Source organism: Euprymna scolopes, chromosome 8, assembly GCF_053919585.1.
Source record: "Euprymna scolopes isolate OS-2025 chromosome 8, ASM5391958v1, whole genome shotgun sequence".
Taxonomy (NCBI): domain Eukaryota; kingdom Metazoa; phylum Mollusca; class Cephalopoda; order Sepiida; family Sepiolidae; genus Euprymna; species Euprymna scolopes.
Window position 1 is genome coordinate 105,308,717 of NC_136489.1, and position 24,602 is coordinate 105,333,318.

Here is a 24,602-nt window from a genome sequence, read left to right on the forward strand (position 1 = left end):
TATATATATATATATATATATATATGATTAGTTTTTTTTGGAAAAAGAATTTCAGCAGAGTGCTCAATTAAAAGGAAAATCCAAATTTTAAGAGCGTACTTATATTTTGTGTACAGAAAGTTGTTAGTTGAGACAGATCATTGGTACCGTCGGTTTCAAGCCTGATAATAAGGCCCGTTTAAGGTATCCTTATCAAGCTCTATTCAGCCAATATTCGTCAGAACCGACACATTAAAACACACACAGACGAATATTGGCTGATGAGAGCTTGATAAGGATACCTTAAACGGGCCTTATTATCGGGCTTGAAACCGACGGTACCAATGATCTGTCTCAACTAACAACTTTCTGTACACAATATATATATATATATATATATATATATATATATATATATATATATATATAATTTAAAGGAGATTAGAATAATAGTCTAAAGAGCTAAGTGTATTTTAATGTAACAGTGAAATTACTAGTTTAATTAAAATACAGGAAATGCTCGTTGTAATTTAGATATATAATAATCTCGATAGTTAAATGTCCTAGAGCTAATTCAATATTAAATAATGTGATTTACAATTTAAAAATTTAAAAAAAATTTTAAAATTTAAAAATCAAATTTTAATTAAATTAAAAATCAGTTTCATAAGAAGGAACAACAACAAAGTCAATTATCTGTACGATCGTTTCGGAAATCCGTGCTTTTTATTTGTGGTATACATGAGGTTATGTAGAACAATTATATATAGTTTTTTTGGTAAGCAAGGTCTCCTCATCAGCAAATTTAGGAGGATTTTTATTGAAATTAAAAGACACCATAAATAAACCTAGCATTAAAAGTAAGGCAGATGAATCTTTTAGTTTTTCTTTTTTCGAAATCAGGAACTGTGTTTAAAGTAGTCATTTAGATGTTTGCTATAGCTTTTTATTTTATTGAATATTCACAGTAACACATCGTCACATATGGAGAAAACTTCCTGCACCTTTGTGTCCGTTATAATTTTCTCTTTCATGTCCTTTATATATTCGTCTTTCTCGGCTTCCCTTTTAATGTCCGACAAAGTTACGGGTAGTTCCTTAATTAAGGAACTACCCGTAACTTTGTCGGACATTAAAAGGGAAGCCGAGAAAGACGAATATATAAAGGACATACCATATTTTTTACTTCAACATTTGTCCGAATTGCTGCAATGACTGATTCTTCCAGATTGTGTTTCTGTGGTATCAGTCTTGACAGTCCATCCGCATGGCAAATCTTTTTTGATGCTAGATGTTGTAGCTGGAAATCGTAATTAAGTAGTATTGTACCCCAGCGCAGCAATCTATTTGCGGTGTATACCGGCAATCCTTTTTTTTGATCCATAGATTGTGACTAACGGTTTATGGTCGGTTTCAAGTATGAATTGTCTACCATATAAATATCGGTGAAATTTAGTCACGGCAAAGATTATGCTCAACGCTTCTTTTTCGATTTGTGAATATGCCCTTTCGGCTGGTATCAGCGTTCTCGAAGCGTGCGCTATTGGTTTTCTAGACCCATCCGGCATAATATGTTGAATGCATGCTCCTAAGCCGTAGGAGCTAGCGTCACTAGCGACGACTATTTTTAAGTTTGTGTCAAAGTGCGTTAAGAATAATTCGGATGCTAGTGCGCTCTTTATTTTGTCAAAAGCGGTTTGACATTCTTGCGTCCAGTTCCACGGTGTATCCTTTTTAAGCAGATTATTTAAGGGGGTTCGCAAGTTATACATTCCTTCAATAAAAGATTGGTAATAATTTGCGAGTCCTAAGAAACTCTGCAAGGTTGTTACATTATCGGGTGCTGGCATATTTTTTATTGCCGCAGATCTGTCTGGGTCTGGACGTCGTCCATGTTTGTTTATTATGTGTCCAAGATACTTAATCTCGCTCATACAAAAGTCACATTTACTTTCTTTTACTTTAAAGCCGAATTCTTGTATTCGAGTAAATACTTGTTTCAAATGTTCCTTATGTTCTTCTAGGGATTTGCTCCTGACAACAATGTCGTCCAGGTATGCACATGCGCACTCAATACCACTTAGCATGGTGTCCATCGCTTGCTGAAAGATGGCAGGCGCTACTTTGATGCCAAAAGGCAATCGGTTGTATTTGTATAATCCCTTATGCGTATTGATGCATAGTATTTTTGAGCAATTCTCCTCGACCGGTATTTTCAAATACGCGTCGCTCAAGTCTATCTTGGAGAAGATATTACCCCCATTCAACTTCGTGAATATTTCCTCTGGGCTTGGTAGGGGGTAATGGTGATCTTTTAATAGGGAGTTGACCCCGGTCGAAAAGTCTGCGCACACTCTAACTTCGTCATTCTTTTTCTTTACGTATACGGTGGGGGCTGCCTACTCGCTGTGTTCTATTTTTGATAGAATTCCCGTCTGTTCCAATCTATTTAATTCTTTATCAATCTTTTCCAACCCAGCGAACGGAACATTTCGCTTTTTTCTAAAAATTGGGCTGGCGTTTTCTTTAAGTTCAAACGAGGCCTTGAATTTATTGCAGCGACCTAAGTTAGTCGTGAATGCCTCAGGAAATAATTCTTTTAAATCGTCTTTTATATTTACTGTTGTTGGAGAAGAACATTCTAATTTTTTACAGAATGTATTGATTGGCTTATCCCATAGTCCGAATTTCTCAATTAAATCTATTCCAAACAGATTTTCACTATTTTTTAGTACGAATATTTTTAATTTCTTCGAAATCCCTTTCAATTTTATCGGGAGGACAACTTCTCCTTCAAATTTTATACCACCACCAGTTACCGTCCGGGCTGCTTTACTAGTTTTCATCATGGCCGGTTTTCCCAACTTTTCCACGTATTCAGGTTTATTATAGAAACATCGGAGCCGGAGTCGAGTTGTAACTTTATTGATTTTTACATATTTCCACTTTTACGTATTTTCGCCGATCTTTGTCTAATTTTGTATTTGATTTTGTTTGCTGTACTCTCTTTCTGGTGTAATCTTTATATCTGCAGCAATCGCTTTTGTGTCCCACCTTCTTACAAATGTAGCATTTTTTCTTCTTATAAGGACAATCTGATTCCCAATGCTTTTCTGCACATCTCTTACAGTCATATCTAGGAAGAGGCTTGTTATATTCTGTACTATATTTATGGTTATTATCTTTGGAATATCCCGTTCCATTGCTTTTCTTTGTAAAGTTCTTGGTTGGTGCGTATGGTTTTCTAACTTTTCTTACATATGCCACTCCGGATTCTTCTATATTTTTTAAATCCTTTTTTAGTGTAATGGCCCTTTCACAGTCCTCTGCTAGTTTCTGGAGGGTTAAATCTTGCTCAGATTCCAGCTTAGACAACACTCGTCTGCGTATTTCTGCATTTTTCGTGGAAACTAACCCTTGAGCGAAGATTAGACATTTAAAATCTTCTACCGTTAGTTCTGCAAGCTTAAAATTATCGCAGTTTTTATTGACAACTGATGCGTATATCAAATAATCTTGGTTGTCCATCTTTCTTAGATTCATGCACAGCCATTTTTTATGAAAAAGAGATATATTTGGATTAAATAATTCTTTTAGTAATTTTACAGCTTCCATGAACTCTAATTCCGCAGTTTTTTTAGGTAATATGTAATCTACGAATTTACTGTGTTCTGATGTACCCAATTTTCTGAGTAAGAGGCTCACTTTCTGACTATTTGGCCAATTTTTACAGTCCAGTTGAAAAACATCCTCGTATCTTGAGTAGTATGCTTCAAAATTCTTCTCTTCCTCAGGCACATAATGAAATGTGCCTATGCTATTAAAAATAGTTGTATGGGAGAAATTAACACTATCGACATTTTCTCGATTACTCTTTAGTAGTTCCAGTGTTTTAGCAAAACGTTCATCTTGTCTTTCTTCATATTCCAATTGTAGTTTCTTATGCCTTTCTTCCTGTTCCAATTGCAGTTTTTTCTGCTTTAATTGTGCCATTTTCTGCTTTTCTTCTTGTTCCTGCTGCCATTTCAATAATCTGTCCTCTCTCTTTTCCTCGCGGTCAGCCTGTGCCTGTATTTGTGTTTGCAAAAGCTCGTTTTGTGTAGCTTGTCTGCGTTCATCCCGCTCAGCCTGTGCTTGTAAAAATTGCATGAACATTTTTGATAAGTCTTCCATGTTTTTTTTTGTTTTTTTTAGTGTGTAGTTAAAAAAAATATTGTACCATGTACAATATACACCGGTTCGGGTTACAAGAAAAAAGCAAATTGCTGTAAGCTCCTGTTTTCAATAATAATATCGCTGCTTGCAATAATATATTCTTTTTGCGAGTCACGCTGCAAAAAAAAATAAAACATGTTTATCTGGAATCACGAAATGGAATTGACTTTCCGTTTTTAGGCACTTACTAATAAGTAACTCTTTCCACAAAATAAAAGTTTTTTTTTTAATCGAGTCACAATTGAATAAATGTATGCAGTACATTTGGTTCTTTGAGTTTTTTTTCTCTAGTATTTTAGTAATTAAAATACCTCTTAAATTGAGATTACCTTTTTTTCCCGTGACGTTTTACTGTATTATCCGTTATTCAGTGACAACTTCAAGAAAAAAAAATCCTTTCCTTGAATTTTAGTTTTAGCTGTGGTATTTCCTTTTAGTACCGACGTCAACCAAAACATTAATTAAAAAGTCCTTTAGTTGTTGTTTTGTTTACGGAGAACAGTAATTAGAATCCACTGGTGAACTTTTTTCGTAGGTTACTTCCTTGCTTTTCGTAATACGGGTCTGACCTGTCGTTTTTGCGACAGAACAAAGTTCGCTTTTCGTTTGCAAGTTGGTCCTTTAGTAAGATTTGTCGTGTAGCGAAAAAAACAAAAATTCACTTTTACATTCGTTTGCAAGTCGGATTCCCAGAAAACGGCGTAAATTGTCGCTTTTGCCACGTTAGAGTTTTTTTTTTTTTCACTTGAGTTGAAACTTCTCTTTAGCGTAAAATCCGTTTGCTCGTCAACACTTTGCAAAATGGTCAACCTTTGCGTTGTACTTTTTTTTTAAATAGTTCTTCGTCAAACTGTTATATTTGACGCTTCATATCTCGTCGCCAACTGTTGTGGTTGCAAGGTTGAACAATAATTAGTAAGGAAATACAATGAAGACGCAAACAACAAGATAACGCAATAATAAGTGTATTAAAGAAAAGGTATATTTACAATATGTACAAATGACGGTGTCGAGTCAGAGAGTCTTGGTGGGAGGACATGTACGCTCTTCGGTGTCACTTCCGGTGGCATTTGAGTAAGACACACCAAGACCAACCTAGGCTTGCCATTTATAGTGTTATGTTATTCGCATATGCAAATAAGTGGTTGCCACCACAATAATAATAATAATAATAATAATAATAATAAACAAAAACACGTCCTGCAAAAAAGGTGGTTATGCAAATAAACAAACGGCAGGTAACTCCCTCATCACTTAGGCAAGCGAAACAATTTAATACAACAGAATTGCTAATAAAAACACAATAACAGATCTTATATATACATACATATATATATATATATATATATATATATATATATATGGGATAACAATATATCAAAATAGAATGAAAGCACAATAACAGATCTTATATATATATATATATATATATATATATATATATATATATATATATGCACTAAGATGCACAACATGCAACAAATCCTACATAGGCGCCACCAAAAATTTCAGCAATAGAGTGGCCTTACATAAGAGCAACATCAAAACTGCAGATAACAGACACCTCTATGTTTCAAAACACGTACACACATGCAGTGGAAACATCTTCAAAATAATGCCAATCTTCCAAACAGTCAATTATTTTTATTTACTTACACAGGAAAAAAAATTCATCACCAGATTCACTCCTGAACTGAACAGAGCCTAATATCATCACACAAAAACATGAAATGCAAGGTACACTCGCATGCACATCCATACACATACACATATACACACCCACACATAAATCAGAACCGACACATTAAAACACACACACGTGCGCGCATACAACCACACACAGAAATAACACCCCTATCTCTAATACAACACACTGAACAATACCAACCCTACTTAACCTCGAAACCAACAACACTAGGAAACACCTAGAACCATAGTATAATATCTGTTCCAACACCTCGCTCCCTCCTCAGTCAGTGGAGGAGAACCCCCTCATGACTGAAACAACTATCATCCCTTCTATCATCCCTCTCCCATACCTATACCCCCTCCAATGCCCCCCTCTGGGGAACAAAATCTTCCCCACACTAGGAACCGATCCTGGGTCTGGCCATACCCACATGGCGAGACAAATAAATAGAAACATTAAAAAAATCCCCTATACATATTTTAAATACACCCCTCTTCCTAAACAAACATAATATAAGGAATACCCGAAAAGACTAAAACGAAAAATCACAATACTAAAATCCAAGAATCCAAAAAATAAATATCAAAATAGAATGAAAGCGCCCTACCCTTATTTCAGAAGAGCTGGTCCTCCCCCCCCACCTCCTCACACATACACATTAGTAACGACCTCAGATCACAGTCGCCTTCCTAAGGAAACAAATAACCTCATAACACTGTAAAACAATATAAACATTCCCAAACCAATAAAAGACAAACACACACACACACGCACACACACGCGCACACATACACACCCTACCCCACCCTAAAGGAAAAGAAAAAAACATTAGCAGAAAGAGAGAGCGACTACAACCAGGTCAGCGGCCTCCCTCGACTAGCCCAATAAAAGAGTAATTAAAAATTAAGCATGCCAATGAATAATAAACACTTACAAGCCTCCACCCCTTGGAAAAACTTCAAATTAACTACGAAAATTGCCATTTTTACATCTCCAACACATTTGAAAATAATTTTTGACGAGGACGCTTCACAGAACGTCTGAAACGCACGTAAAAACGATTTCAATGACTTAAAAACATTATTACAATGATCCAAACATAATTCTCAATGAAAAACCAAGACACGGAATAATAAAATAATGTTAAAAAATACACATTGTTGGTGACTATTCCCTTATTTAAATATATATATATATATATATATATATATATACATATATATATATATATATATATATATATATATATATATATATATATATATATATATATATATATATATAAACAATAATATTTAATTTACAAATGTAATACACAAAGGTATATCACGCGGGGCGGTATTTTATAATTACACAGTTACAGTTTTCATGAAACTGAAACTGTGTAATTATAAGATACCGCCCCGCCCTGTGTGTGTGTGTGTGTGTGTGTGTGTGTGTGTGTGTGTGTGTGTGTGTGTGTGTGTGTGTGTGTGTGTCGTCATAAATGGGCACCACACCAAATAATGTGGAGGACCAAGAAGGATGGAAAGACTGAGGAGAGAAAGCAATAGCCAGACTTCTACTGGACTCTGACCTTGAGGAGGCTTATTGCCACCCAAATCCTAATGAAGACCAACGGTCGCTGCCAACAAGAAATCAAAAGTAAGCGGCTGTTGCGATGATGCAGATTCTTTTGCAAAGGTTATTGAAAGAGTTGGAGAGTACTAGAAATATGGGGAGACCTTTTATCTCTCAGACTCCAGAGAATGCCACACGTTGTTTTCAAAGAGAAATCTTTTATGATGGTTTGTGTGACTACTTCTAGTGTATAATAATAATAATAATAATAATAATAATAATAATAATAATAATAATAATAATAATAATAATAATTTTCCTAATTAAATAAAAAAGAAATCGCAATTTTTCAAAATTATTTTTTTTTCGTCAGTAAACTAAAGTTATCTCCCATACATTTTCGTCAACTTGTGCAAATGCACCCAAGAAAACATGTCTGTCGATTGGTCTGTGACGCTTAAGTTTAAAGTAATATTTTTAAAATCGAAATTTAAAAATAATAAGATAAAAAATCATTCTTTAAAAAATTCTGAATGAGATTTTTCCGTTCTTTCTCTGTGTCTGGAGGTTGGCTCGTCAGTCTTTGGCGCTGTTGAATATATCCTCACTGATCTGAGGGAGATAACTCTAATTTATTAAGACATTAGCGTACAGTGAGCACCCACTTTTTGGCCACTTTAGCTCCTTATATTGTATGTTTGTTTTTCCTTATTAGCTCCTGTGAAAACAAAAATTATTTTAATTTTTATTTAAAAGAAGTAAAAATTCGAATCCAATTCGAGATTCTTCAGGAAATTCTACAAAAGTTTTAGCACGATTCTTTAAATAAAAAACAACAAAACAAACTTTTCATTTTTTAACAGTTTAAAACTTCTTTAATTCATTTTTCATACGACAATTTGGTACGCAAAAACCAACGCAAAACATGTATAGTGGAATGAGACCAGAAATGGTTAGTCACATACTAAGGAGACAATTGAGAATTACTGAAGACTTCTACTTGGTCATGGATGATGAAACGAGACCATTCTGTCTTGTGAATTAAATAAAGGATTCCATTTAAAATTCTGTGCATATTTCCGAGTTCAACAGAAAGATTCCAAAGTTCGGCAAGATACTCGTGGAGAAGGTCGAAGGTTACATCGACTGAAGTCCTGTGAGAATAACTGATGAGATACGAACAGTATTTCGAATAATTCAAGTAATCAAGGCACATGTTTTTATACGTCTCTTATATTTTCAACCTTTCGCTTTCTATAACTTACCTTCTTGTCTCATAATCTACCATTATGAATTGTTGGATTTTTTCTACTTTAACAATAGCAAGCATTTTAAGTAATTGGCACAGACTCTCAGCAAATGGTAACCAACGTTTTAAATTATATCGTTTCTCTAAGAAAATATATACACAGAGAAATAAATAAAATGGTTTGGAAACTAAAATGGAATGTAGGAGCAACTATTTTACAGATCACAACTCACGAATGATATTACCTCACAAGAATTTTATGGCAAATTGCTTGAGTCATAAAAAAATAGATATCTAAAAATTGAATACAAGGTAAGTAAATCCAGAACACGCATCAGAATATAAGTAGTACAGATGTTATTTCTCAACATGACAAACAAAAAGACGGTTCCTGCCATTGCAGTTTATTTTTATCGCTTGAGGAATCCAATGACAATATACAAAATTTGCTTGCATAGTCCAGGTTATATAATCTGAGATAGTAAATGAAGAGACTGAGAATGTACCAAAAAAATATTTAAAAAGTAATAATAAAGAGAACTGGTTGCTATGATGAATAGATGTTTAGAGAGATGGTGACAAAACTCCATTTTAACTATATTATTTGTTCTGATCAGACGACTGTTCTCATTAGTGTTATTTGTGCCAAAATTTCGGTCGGTGTAGCCTTCGACCCTCGTCAGGCATGTTTGTCTTTATTTTGAAAAGAATGGAGAAAAGTTACTGGCTCCGTATGAGTTAAAAACATTGGTTGATAAAGGGGAGGAAATTCATATAAAGTTCGACAGTAGATTATCTCCCTTTTATCCTTGAAAGGTTAAGGAGGAGGTTGTACAAATTTGTGTTTTTTCTACAATCGATATGATACAAATTTCTATATTATAACTACTTTGACACTGGAAAAGACACTTAAGTGAACACGGAATTGCTGAATTCATTTTTACGATGCTTCTGATTAGATAAGTTTCTTACTTCAATACTCACATATTTGAAGACATTTAACTGCTGAAACTAGCCTATACCACTGATCAAATAATCGCATTGTATGATAAAACTACAATACACAAAATAAATGTAGAGAAGCCACTACCACCATTTAATGATCTGATCTACAAATTGTTTTTTGTTTTTTTGTTTTTTTTTTCTATATTTGACACGATCGAACAGGTATTGAGTAGAAAAATGTAAAAATGGCAATTTTAGGATCTCATTTCTTATATGTTTTGCGATCTCCGGTTAGACCAGATTTCGTACTGACACGAGCATTCTCATTACAGTTTTCTAACCCTTACTACTTCGTCCTGGCTTATAACAAAATTAGAAGCGGATGTCTTGATCGTGACATGATCACTAGAAGATTGTCATACAAGGTCAACGGGCTTCCTCTATCCAGTTTGGTTTTTACTTCACTATGACTCAGGAATTCCATCTACTCCTGTAGTGTAAGTCTCCTGTATTGTAAGTCTCCAGAATATCAAAGGAAGGTAAACACCTAACCTTTGAGATTTTGGACCTGGAACTATGAAAGGCATGGGGCGTTTAATTCTCTGGTGTACTATACATTCATACCTGCTTACCTAAATACATACAGCGCCTAGTATTCTAAAATGGTCACCCATCTGATACTGGCCAATTTAATTTAACGATTATCAAATTCCCAAACCAAAGCAAAGCCATGATTTTTAAGCAGGACAGAACATACCTCATCTACGAATGTTACCTCAACATATTTACAAACCAATAGAATATTACCATACATTTCATAAACAATATCATCAAGCAATGTCATCATTCAGCATATGATAAAGACAATAGTCTAATATGTATTCGTGACTACATTGCATGCATCTAGAAAAATGTACCCTACCAAAAAGGAATTTGATAAAGTATGAGAACAGGGAATTTTCCGACTATCAAAACACCATTTTCACATTCCACCACCTAGTAGTGAGAGTTTCCAAGCTTGCGTGAATTACCACAGATAAAACTCAGAGACTATCCCACATTGTTATCCTCTATCATAAGTCCAAGATTTTTCATCGTAACTAAACGGTATAGAATATTCTCTTAAGTAGACCTCATGAAAGCCAATTTTTAGATACCCGTATAGAAGAATATTACAAAACAGCAGTGATAACACCTTTCTGAATTCGTTCCTCCTTACATCCTTAGAACTTAAGCCAGCAATTTTAAAGAGCATTACGCTCATATCGATTGCATATTCAGTGCATGCAGAGATGCAAAACTATCGATCAGCACTAATGTGATCGAAATCATGTTTTTTCAAAAGATTATTGCAATTCAAACTTTCAAAATTGCACAGATAACATTTTGGGACACATAATTAACCAAAACAGAATTTCCTGATGCCAGAGAATGTAGAAACATTAAAAACTTTCCTCGAACCTCGGACAGCTGTGTAAATTCATAGGTTTAGTGATCAATTACAGGTATTTATTGCTTAGTGCATCACCTTTAATAGACTTGTTGACACATGTCATTCAATACGACGGTCAGCAAGTTTAATAATTTATCAGATAGAAACAATGATATTATACGCACAATGGAGCATCTTACACAGCCGGAGTTTCTGTTAGGTTATTTTTTATTAGTTTAGTGCATTTCTACCAGTAAAAAATGTAATACTGCAGTTATTCAATAAACTTATTCATGGAGTTTTGAATGATGATTAACACAAAGTTTTAAAAACATTAACAGTTTTATGATGTATTTGATTGTTCATAATAATGATGAGAGAAAGTATGTGCTTGAAGTCTGTTAAAAGATGTTGTGCAATTTCTGTAAAATGTATTGTGATAAATTTTTTAGGTGTTGTCAAAAGCTTTGTGAAATGTGTTGTTATCTCTATTTATATATAAAAGGCACTTTGTCTGTGTGTGAGTTCGTTCCCTATGGACTCCAAAGCGGCTGGACTGATGTTTTTTTTTTTTTTTAATTTTACACAAATGTACTTTATGCGTCTGGAAGTGTTCTTAAATAGGTTTTTTAAACAGTCTGATTTTGACCAAAATTAACACTCTGACACAGTCTAATATCACAATTGTATTTTAAAGTTTTATCATCACACAAGCAGAATGGTCCGACGTATAAAATCAACAGTAGGTTTTTTTTTCGTTCGAAATTAATGCTTTTGTTTAAAGCACAATTGAACTATGAAACTTAACTTTTGCATTTGAAACTTTAATGCTAGTATATAAAATAGTTTTATAAAATCAACCATAGGTTCTCTACAGTGCAATGTAAACTAAAATGTATCGTGGACTAATTCACTGTTGAGAGGCATTTAAAGTTTCCTTCCATGCACTGTAGTAGGTCCTCGATTAGAGCAGGCAATCAATTGATTTAATTGAAAAATGGACAATTTTACCGATTTCGATGATAATAAAAGTATTAGAAGTAAGTAATTTATGTTTTTATTAGGACAATAAGACAAGACAAAGTATACTCGTTAAGACTAACATGGCTGACTACTAGTCCCAATTTATTCACGTTGGGCAAGAGTTTACATTTTAAAAGGGGGATAACTCTCACTGATGCAGAATGTCTGCTAACATAACATCTCGTTTTACTTAATAGTCTTTGTTGTTCTTCAGTGTCCATTCTATATGATCTTTTCCTATATTCATTTATTCTTAAACTAATTAATTAATTTATTTGATTTTATTTAGACATCTAGCTTGATAGGTAGTTTTGAACAGTGAGGGTTGGACATGCTGTTCTCACGGTCATCTCCCTTGGTGACAGACTGTCTTTATGGGATTATGATTCGTGAGCTGTGGCTATTTCGTTGGGTGGCTTAGATGTCATCGATTGTGTCAGACTATTATCCGTTCATCTTTAATTTGTAGGACATAGATGTGTGGTGTAGATGCTGTTCCAACAACTACGCCTTTCTAGTTTGAAAAGTTGAAGCATCTGATCCATAGTGGTGTATGAAATACCAAAGGGGAGGTGGTTGAATTAGTACCATCTGAATAGGCTGATGACAGTCGTCAGTGTATGGGATTCTGATGAAAAATGGAATTTGCCAATATCCGCTGTTAGCGTCCAGTTTACTCATGAATTTCACTTCCCCTAAATAGCACAAAAGAGGGTCAACTGTGAGTAGCATAAGGAATTCACATTTTACACATTTTAAGCACTTGAGTTTTGTGAGGTCTACACATATTCTAACCTTACTGTTTGCTTTTGGTACTACCATTATAGGAGAACACTATTTATTGGGTTTGTCAATCTTGCTTCTGAGCCCCAGTATTTCCATTCTCCATGGTGGCAGCATGACTTGATGCTCATGTATTTTATGTTCGTAAAGAGATGTGTAAATAATCGAGAAACGGAAACATCTATAAATAGAAAGCGATTATTTTTGTATTAAGTTGACAAGAAAGGTTTTGCAGTTTTTAATTTGTAAATTCAGATGGCTATATCTCGGCTCAAGCAAGCATTTATTGATCGAAAGAAAGACCATCAGAATCAACGCATTTTGCCAATGCAAAACAAGTGTATTTATGCCAGTAACATAAAAATCTTGCGTTCCAGTGAAGTGATATCACTTAGATTTTTTAAGCATTTCTCATGCAGAAACATGTCGATATGCTTGAAAAAGTGGTAGTCGGTACGTGAGAGACATGAGTCGGAGTTTCGTAGCCCAATTCATTCAACTTCTGCAGGATCAGTTTAGCAACGGGCATTGATATGGAGGAGAATCGGGCCTTTTCTGTTGACTAATACTGGGTGTTGTTGTCGAAACTTCTGATCATTTCATCCATTTGTTGACAGTACTTCATCGTCGTAATGGTTTTGCGGGTATTCAAAAAAATGTAATGGATGAGACCGGTTGCAGACCATCAAACATTCAGCATGACTTTCTTTTGGTGCAACTCTATTTTCGAGGAGTGTCATGGAGCTTTGTCAGTGTCTACCCACTTTTCATCACAAGTCATAGCCCGGTCGAGAAACGGGTCGATTTTGTGTAAAAGAAGGGAAGATGACACTTGATAACAGTGTTTTTTTTTTGTTGTCGTTAATTTCGTGAGCCACCCATTTATCAAGTTTTTTTATCTTCCCAATCTTTCTCGAGTGGTTGGAAATCGTTGTATACGTTATGTCTAATTCAGAAGTAAATTCTCGAACAGTTGTGCGTGGATTGGCTTCGGCTAAGACTCTTAATTAATTGTTGTCAACATCTTATGGCCGACGATTATGCTCATCATCTTCAAAACTCTGGTCGCAGCCACAAAATTTCTTAAACCACCATTGTGCTGTGCGTTCAGTAGTGGTTCTTGGGCCAAATGCTTCGTTGATATGGCGAGCTGTTTCAGCAGCTTTTCGGCCTAGCTTGAATTGAAATAAGAAAATTGCGCAAATTTATTTATTTTTTAATCTTGTAGTCAACATTCTGAAAAGAAGACATAATTGTTTTAAAACGAGCGTAATTTAAAATGATATACAAAGTAAGAATCTTATTATCAACCTAATATGTACATATATAGGTATATATGTATATAAATTAAAACTTTCTTCTAAACCCAACATAATAAACATAACTTTGTCCTTCGGTGTGTTAAATGTAAAGGTTAATTTGTTGTATTTATTTAGCACATATTTTCATATAATAATCAATGTGAAATGCATCTGTGATCTCAATTCGAGAAGGAGGCAATGTTATGATAATTTACTTTTATTTGAACCGATATCCTAATAACTCAATTCAATATAAGCCTATGCTATGATATATAAAACATATGACCTGATGCTATGATAACCAATGCGATAGTATTGATATCTTAAAATTGATGTTCTAATTTGCTTAGGGATAATAGTATGATCTCAACGGTATAATAGTTTATGTTATGATGACACAACATGATAAGGTTTTAATTTAATAAAATATAGGTTGATTTTCAAAGTGATAGCCTTCTGATTAGATAAACAAAATGATGCAGTTCTAGTTGTATTAAAGAATTGTAGTCAGCTAACGTAAATAATGCCCGTTTCTCTTGTCAAAATGCACGTTACCTTGCCTGGATCTTCTTCAACCAAATTTTGCAACCTTGTAAATTCGTTGTGCATACATAGTCAGGATGCTGTTATAACCTTCCTTGCCAACCACTGCTTCCATATCTTTGTTGCAATCCTCTAACTAACATCTTACGGTTTTCTATATATTCTTAGAGTACTGAGTTGCAGTTAAGATTTTCGAATGATTTAATCCGGTGCTAATGATTATAATGTAGCCACTCTTACAATATTCTGATATTTTCAATTCATCCATGGTTTCCGAATTTCAAACCCACCAATAGCACAGGGAAACAGCTATCTGTTGCACTTTACCTCTATCGAATGGCTCTGAATATAAAAGGATCATCAAATTCATCTCGAGCACTATGTATATCATAAAGCACAAAATATCGTACAAAATTGATATGCCATAAAACAACACTACACTTCCAGCAGAACTTGATCTCTCTACGAGTGTATTGCTTAATTCAATCATCGTTTATTTCAGTAGTCACCTTATTTCAGAAGTCATTAAGACGTTTTTTTTTTTGCCATTAAAGGACTGGTAGATTAACAAGACTTAATTCAGGCAAAAGTCCTCATAGTAAAAGAAAGTGATGGACTTGCAACATAAATCATGCAATATAGTCTGTTTTATCTTGGAGTACGATTTATCTTTATTGGTAGGTTAACCGAGACGAAAACATTTATTTCGGAAAATAGAGATAAGGAAGCCATTATAACAATTGCAGTCGTCCGAGTCGCTGATAACGCCAGCTGCGATATGATTTGGTATGTCATCAATTTCACTGCTTCCAATGTCTGTTGAGCTAGAATATTATTAATTTAAAAATCGATAAGGGCCTGTAACATATTAGTCCCACTGATAATCGAAGTGTAGTCTGCGGTGACTGCCAGCTGGTTAGATTTGCATACTTCAGTGTAGTATCTCTTTTTATTGCATCTGCTGCAGAGAGCATTTATTACTAACTTATAGTTATCACATTTAAATAGGAATGGTTAAAGCCCACTGCCATTATATAGTCCTTTTCAGTGAGAACGGATTTTCAAACCGATACCGTATGGTTCCACGTGAAAGAGATAACTGGATTGCCTAGTTGTATGTAGTATTTAGACAGCATATTCTTTTTTCTAAAATTATATTTGAGTAGGCAGTATCTCATAGGTGTGGGTGTATCATGATTAACTTCTGGTCAGGTTCACTTACAAAATGATCTATATTAAACTAGCAGGCCGATTGGCATTGCCTACTCATAAAATGCATTTAAATCTGATATTTTAATTTATTAAGATTTCGCATTTATTACTATAGAGCCAAATTATCTATTGATTATTATATTGTACCCAATATATAGTAGTGATTTTAAAAGTTTACAAATATGCCTTAGGTGCCATCACCTAGAATCAAACCCATAACATTTAGCGTTCCAGTGTTATTCTTTATTATACAAACTCAGTCCACACACATATAAAAGTTTAAAAAATAATGTTGTTAATAATATAAATGTATATTTGCACATACGTAGATGTAACATGTTTACGAGATTTACGTTTGCTATGTTCCAATTTTTTTTTATTTTGACCCCTTAGCATCTATTTTTACCGGCTAGAAACTAAATATAATTTGTTCCACAGGCTATATATATCAATTTTCAAGTTTATAGATTAAAAATTGACAAAGTCGTTTTGTAGAGACAGTTTTAAACACACACACACACACACACACACACACACACACACACACACACACACACAATGTCTTTTTAATATATATAGAGGGAAAATAATTTTACTTTTTTTATTGTATCTTAAATTTCAGTTTATTTTTTTGAAATAGAACTTTGAGAGCTAAAAACGTATAAAAAAAATCCATGTTTATGAAAACCAATAAATGGATTCAATATTATAAATACTAGCTGAAGACACCAGCGTTGCCAGGTTGTATTTGATATATGTGAATATCTTGTACTCATACATAGTTATTTCATTGATAAAACGAAACAGTAATTTATAATGGCTTCTTTTCCAAATGCTCTAGGATGGGGTAAGAGTGATAGGTGCGTTTTATTTTATAGAGATCGCGCCAGTAACCCTAATTCTCTTTTATAGTTTAATCTTTTAGTCCTTTTTCTGTCAAAATATGATGTAAGAATATATATATCGATATGATAGCGCATGTATTAAAAATACAAATAAAAATAATCATATAAATGTTGTAAACTTTTTTACATATATTCATCGCCGATATATTCCCTATTTAATTATATTTTTGTTTTATGAAATGATGAAAATCTACTTAAAAAAAATGAATTTCGTTTCTTTATGTTTTAACATATGCCAGTTATTTCATAGACCGTGATTTCCTCCACTGTTATAGGAATCGGTAGTTTAACAGTTGAACATGATGTACGTTTTAAAAACTGTTCAAAACGATCCATTATACAGCCAAACATGCGACTGGAGTCCACGAGTCGGGCAGACATGTGGAGACTGCAATTGCTATTAAATAATTATTTAGAAAAGTTTTAGTAAGAATTTTCTAGTAATATCCAGTAATTAGCAATATATACGTATTATAAGGAATCAAGGGACAATAATTGATTGATTTCCATCAAATAAAATGTAAAAAGCACAAAAATATGAAAAAAATTCAATGCGCAAAACTCACATTATTCAATATGAATTAGACCCATTTTTGAGTCAGTTTGTTTTTATTGGCTATTTGAGTTATATATTTTTTTATTTTTTAATGACAAGTTACAAAAAACAAGACAATAAAATAACAAAAAATTAGGCACAAGGCCACTCAAAAATTTGGGAATGGTGTTTATGACCATTTTCGTCACTGTACCTTTGCTAGTTTATGCTGATCCTAGCAAAAGTTCTCATTCATCTCAAGCACACGGGGGTCGTCCTACTTAAGATTCCCAAATCATATCGTATTTTTTTTTTAAACAAAACAATAAAAAAAAACAATTTATAAAATAAATTTGCAACATAAAATTCTTTAATAAAAATCGTTGTTTTATTTCATTGGCTTTGGGGTGGAGGAAAGTCCAAAAAATAAAATCAAAATGTTAGTAAGACCCTCCCAACCATCTCTATGTGGTAGAACACCCACTATTTTCCGGCTTGGTGTGGGCCGAAAACAAGCAGGTCATTCTCTATATGGAGCTGAATTCTTGGCAGGATCCAAGAAAATGCGGTTGGGGGGGGTGAAGTTGGTCCAAGATCAATTATTGGGATAACCAGGGACGAAAATTATATTTATTGACTGTTTGATTACAAACATATAATGGCATAATCTAATTTATAAAACTTCTTATGCGTGTGTGTGTCTGTCTGTCTTCATTTTTTCAAAGTGCATTTCTTCCTAGACGAAATCGCGTAGCAACGCACGCCTTGTGAAATATTGCACCTTTTCTGGACCATTGTTTTATATACATAATAAAAGTGACCTAGTCTGTTTATCTATCTGTCTGTCTATCTGTCTGTCTGTGTGAGGAATGGTCTGCACAAATATACATTTATATTTTTTGTGAACCGTTCTTTTATAGTTTTTTAGTCAGCAAAAATTGCTGCTAAGGGGTCAAAATTGAAAAAATTCAAATCTTGTCAGGCGTAAGTCAACTGAAAGTGCTCTTCTACACATGCACAATGTATACATTTATACGTTAAAGTCAGATCATCTTTTACTACTTCTTTTACACCTGATGACAGCCCAAACAATACCAACAAATACTAGAGCACTATATGTTTTGGTTTTGATTCTAGCTGATGGCACCAAAATCAATTTTTTTTTTTAATTTTGAGCACAATCTCGTCCGAGATATAAGGTTGCAGAGCAACTTGAGGCAGGTCAAAGGGTGGCATTTTTTGTAGACCATTGTTTTATATATATATATATATATATATATATATATATATAAGTGATCTTGTCTGTCTGTTTATGTAAGGAACGGTCACTGTAAATATACATTTATATGTTAAAGTCAATTCATTTTTAACTATTTCTTATCCACCTCATGATAGCTCAAACAGTAGGTTAGAGAAGTAAATGTTTTGGTTTTGATTTCAGCTGATTTGTCCCAAGCCATATTTGTTTTTTATTACTTTTTTAGAGGAGGGATAATTTAGAATTATATAGTTTTAGTTCTCTTAATTGTATGCGGTGTTTGTTTGTGTTTTACTTCTGCAGCAGTTTTTACATGTCTGGCTATGTATTAGTTTTCATATTCAAAACTTTTCATGAATATTTCAGCCATTTTCATTATTGTTATCCATTGTATCTTTTCAGCCATCCCTCTGATTCCAATCTCTTCCATTCATTTTTTTTTTAAGTCTTTCGGGATTGTTAAAGTTTTTCGGGATTGACTTTCTTCATCTTCCATATCCCTTTCAGCTGTCTGGTCAGCTCAGTGTATTTGTTCCACTTCTCCGTCTCCTTGATATTTACTTTGTGGTCTGTTGGAATGGCAAAATCTAGGATCTGGCAGGATTTTCCTTCTTGTGCACTATCTAGTCTTCTTGCTTTGATGGGTTTATGTTTGTATCTCCATGTCTCATATAATTTTTGGACTTTCATTTTCAAGCACTACTGCCGGTTTGTACTGATAGCATTTGTCTGGGTGTTCAAGATGCAGTTGTCTGCATAATTCCAAGTGTATTACCATCTCCACTTGATCATTTTTTAGTGTTTCTTACTGCGGTAATTATTCTTTCAGTGTTTTGCATTATGTATTTTTCTAATTCTTTTATCGTGTCATTCAAATCAGTTCTCTTCCTCCATATTTTCTTAGCATGTAGGGTCGGTCAGTATAATTCTTTGGGTTTAGTGCTCTGCGCATGGTCATAAGTTTCTTGGTCTTTTTGTCGATACCTCAGTTCTTCTTTGGTCGGACTTATAAATGGCCCAGCGTATCATATTAGTGACACTGCCCATGTGTGAATATCTTTTTTTTTTTTTTTTTTTTTTTTTTTACACAGTGATCACCACTTATCAAGGCCCGGAAGCCACTCAGGGATAAGGGTTATTGTAAGTACATCACGTTAGTGAGGAGATTTTATGAAGTGTTTAATTAGGGGGGCGGTTCATTAGGAATTTGTTAACATTAGACTTGAAGACATCCAAGTTGTAGTCCGGAGGGAAGCAGGCAGACGGAACAGAGTTCCACAGGCGTGCAGTTCTAAGAAAGAAGCTTTGCTCATGAAATAATAATTTTAATAAGTTTTTACTATATACTTTAATTTCTAGGAGTTTTCTTGTTCTTCACAGGTATTCCTTTCTAAGTTTCTTCTTCACTTCTGTTGCTTTGATGGTGTCTGTTGCCAGAATTCCCAAATATTTGTAAGCGTCATATTCACCTAGTGCTCTCATTTCCGCTTGGTTAGGTAGCTTTATTTTCTCCTTCTTATAACTAGCAGTGCACATTTTTCCATAACAAATTTCATTTGGATATCCTGGCTGAAGATTTTGGTTGTGTTTATTAGCGGCCATTGTTCCTTTTTGATTCTTGCAAAAAGTTTCAGGTCGTCCATTATGAGACCAATGATTTCGACGATCGGTTTTATAACCACAAGTCATGATGAGCAACCAATGAAAAGCTTCCAAAGTTACTATAAAAATTGTCGAATTTTGGATTCAATCAGTTCGATGCCATCTTTGTTACTGACAATTACACTCAGGATCTGATCTAAACTGCACTGCTTCTTCGCTGCCATTTTTGTTACTGGCGATTACACTCAGGATCATACTGCACTGCTTCTTCACCACCATCTTTGTTTAACATAATGTCTCAACTCTTAACATCCATGTACATTAGGTGATTCATTCTTTCATGTGTATTAGTGAACATGTAATCGACTTTGAACTTTCTTAATATATTGTCAAGCAGCAGCATAGCTATGATGAACAAAATGATCATGACTGGCCAAGGAAGATCATTGGGCAAGTAAGGTATTGATTTGTTGTATCGCAACAGCTGCTTGCCATTGATTTCTCGTTGGCAGCAGCTATTGGTTTTTGTTGGGATTTGAGTGGCAATAAGTCTCCCCAAGGTCCCAGTTCTCTTCGTACTTATTCGGCTGAGGTCTGGTCAGTTCATTGGTCTTTCCTTCCTCCTTGACTACTTAGTTATTTGGTCTCACTCTTTTTTTGGGGGGGGGGAGGTAGTGATGTGGGAATGGGGGTAGGGTTGGGTTAGAGAACTTATAGATATGCGGTTTCAGTGTTCTTGGTTCCCTGTAAAGTTTCATGTTTTGCCTTTGCAGCAGTTTGTCTGGCCCGCACTGTTGCTCGTGTGTGTTAGTTTTCACATTAAAGAGTTTTTCTTAATATTTAAGCTGTTTTCATGATTGTTGTTCGTTGTATTTTTCCAGTCATTCCTTTGATTCCAATTTCTCCCATCCTTTTTTCAAAGTTTTTGTGGATTGTTCCTAGTGCTCCTACTATTATAGGTATTATTTTGATTTTCTTCATCTTCCATATCCCTTTCAGCTCTCTGATCAGCTCTGTGTATTTGCTACGTTTCTCCTTTTCTTTGATATTCACCCTGCCTCAGCTGGAACAGCAAAGTCTACGATTTGACAGGACTTTTTCTTTTTTGTTAATTATTATGACATCTGGTCTTCTTGCTTGGATGGGTTAATCAGTTTGTATGTCCATGTCCCATAGGACTTTGTGATTCTCGTTTTCAAGTACTGTTGCCAGTTTATGTTTGTAACACTTGTCTGTGCGTTCAAGATGCCGTAGTTTGCATAGTTCCCAGTGTACTACCCTTTCCACTTGGTCGGATCTGGTCTTGTATTCCTTTTGGGCCAGTTTGCTGTATTCACTTATTATATGGTTTATCGTCTCGTCTCTTTGTCCATGGAGTCTGCATTTGCTGTTTTCTTGTGTTTTGTCGATCTTTGCTCTAATGTGGTTGGTTCTTATCGAGTTGTCTTTTGCTGCAGTTACTACGGATTCAGTTTCTCGGCTTATGTGTCCTTTTCGTATCCATGTCCAAGTGTTTTCATTATTTTCATCTTTTGTCATCCTTATGAATCCTCCGTGTAGTTGTTTCTCTTCCCACTTTTCTTTTCTTGTCTTCTCTTTTGTCTCTTTGTTTTCTGTTTTATTGATTTTTTCCATGTCTCTCGCTGATATGATTATTCTTTAAGTGTTTTGCATTAAGTATTTTCTAGACTTTTTTCCTGTCATTCACACAGTCCTCTATATTAACCAGTCCCCTTCTGCCATCTTTCCTTTTTACGTAGAGTCGGTCAACATCGTCCTTCGGATGTAGTGCGTTGTGCATGGTCATGAGTTTCCTGGTCTTCTAATCGAGTTGCCTCAGTTCTTCCTTAGTCCACCCTATGAACGGTCCAGAGTATGATACTGCCCATGTATTTATGCCTTTTATTAGGTTTCTGCTATATAATTTGGTTTTGAGAAGTTTTCTTGTTCTCCTAAGGTATTCCTTTCCAATTCTCTTTTTCATTTCTGTTGCTTTGATGGTGTCTGCTTCCAGTACTCCTAGGTATTTATAGGCGTCTTGTTTCCCTAGTGTCCTCATCTTCGTTTGGTTGGGTAGTTCCATGCCTTCTGTCCTTTCTAGTTTTCCCTTTCTTATCACTAGTAGTATGCACTTTTCCATACCAAACTCCATTTGGATATCATGGCTGAAAATCCTGGTGGTATTTTTAAATATCTCTAGTTCATTTTTGATCCTTACAAAGAGTTTCAGATCGTCCATGTACATCATGTAGTTCCTTTTTTTCCTCCTTGCTAGAGAACTTGTATCTGGCTTGGCACTTTCTCAGTATATTGTTCAGAGGGCATCATGGCTATGATGAATAGTAATGGTGATAGTGAATCTCCTTGGAAGATACCTCTTTGTATGTTAATTTCTGTTATGTGTTGTCCATCAGCTGTCAATTCCAGTCTCCATGTTTTCATCGCATTTTCAATCACGTTAAATGATCCTGCTTGGTATTTTATATATTTTTAAGCATTCTATTATCCATGCTTGAGGGATCCTGTCGTACGTCTTTTTGTAGTCGATCCATGCCATGGCTAAATTCTTTCTTCTTCTTTTTACCTCCTTTAGGATATTTTGGTCTATATATAGCAGATCATATGTTCCTCTTTTTCCTTTCTGGCATCCTTTCTGTTCCTCAGGGAGAAGTCCCCGATTTTTCAGGGAGTAGTAGATTTGTTCCCTCAGTTGTGCTGTCAGTATTTTTCACATAGTGGGTAAGCACGTGTAAGGCCTATAGTTGCTGGGAGCGGTTCCTTTTTCTGTGTCCTTCTGTATCAACGTAGTTTTGCCTTTTTTCATACAAGCTGGTACGCTTATTTCCTGTATACATCTTTACATGTTTTGAACTAGTCTTTAGTCTTTCGTATAGAGTTGTAAATTTTTTAAACCCATATACATGTATGCTGTCGTGTCTTGGTATTCCAGTTTGCCATTTCTCCTATGGTTTTCTTTATGGTTTCTTTGCTGGTTTCATTCACTGTTCCTTCTTCGATTTGTTGTAACTCTTCTTTCATGTCTTTCAGCCATTCGGCATTTCTGTTGTAGTCTTGTCGTTCTTCCCAATATCTTACTCCAATAGAGTTTTGTTTCTGTTGGGTCTGATCGTTCTGTTTTTGTTTTATTATTATTATTATTATTATTATTATTATTATTATTATTATTATTATTATTATTATTATTTACTCACTAGGAGTTTTTACACAAGTTAATGTCAGTGATTACTAACTAAAAATAATCAGTGCAGTGATAAGAAGTCTACCTAGATTTCCAGTACTCTCCATCTTGTTATGGGTAACCGTTGCAAATCTCTTTATATTTCGCAACAAGCATATACCATTGATTTCTCGCTGGCATTGGTCGTTGGAATTTGAGTAGCAATCAGCTTCTCCACCTACCCTGACAGTGGATTTTTGGTTAGTACTTCCTCTTTGATCTTCCTTAGCCAGTCATGATCATTTTATGTGGTACCCATCGAGGCTGATGCATGCTAGTGTCTGAGTGTGTTTTAGGTAAGGGGGTGAGTTTATAGGATTTCTAATAATTTCAGCTCTCTCTGCTTCGTTTGATGTTCTTTTAATATTTTTGTTTATTTTCTATTGCAATTTACATGTCTGCCTAGATAGCTGTTTTTTTCTATATTCCTGCTAAATTAATTACAATAATTATGTAATGTCAACTTCTTACCAAAGCTGTCATATATAATATATATAAAATGATATAAAATAAAGATCCGAACTATCTTTTACTTTGTATTAAGACTGCAGTAAAACTATTTATATTGCTCTGCAATAAATCTACTTTGCATGACGGTGAACAGAAAACACTCTAAAATATAAACTCTACAAAAAGAATGAATCTATTTTAGCTTGGTGTATATTCATAAAACTAATTTAAATCCTGATTTTTTTAAAAGTTCATTGTAAAGGAATAAAGTTTTTGTTTTTGTTTTTTTTTGTTTCAAATACCTTACATTGTTGCATCACGACTCCTTATATTTTAAAGAAACATGCAACTGATTAATGAAACATAAATTTATCCGTATGTCTTGCAGTGTATTATTTCAAAAAAGATCAAAAATGTTTCGCTAAAATAGAAATAGCGGAGAAATAGATAGGATACAGAGGGGTAAGCAGGAAAGGAGAGAGAGAGAGAGAGAGAGAGAGAAAGAGAGAGAGAGAGAGAGAGAGAGAGTAAAAGAGGCTAAAAGGAGAGAGAGGAGGAATCATCAATTGAAAATATTGTTCGATAAATGTTGATCTTTATATTGGTTTCGCCAAATCTAATTGATCTTCAACTCGACTTCAACTCTAATTTTCTAATAAAGAAACGATGTGTTTCGATTTCT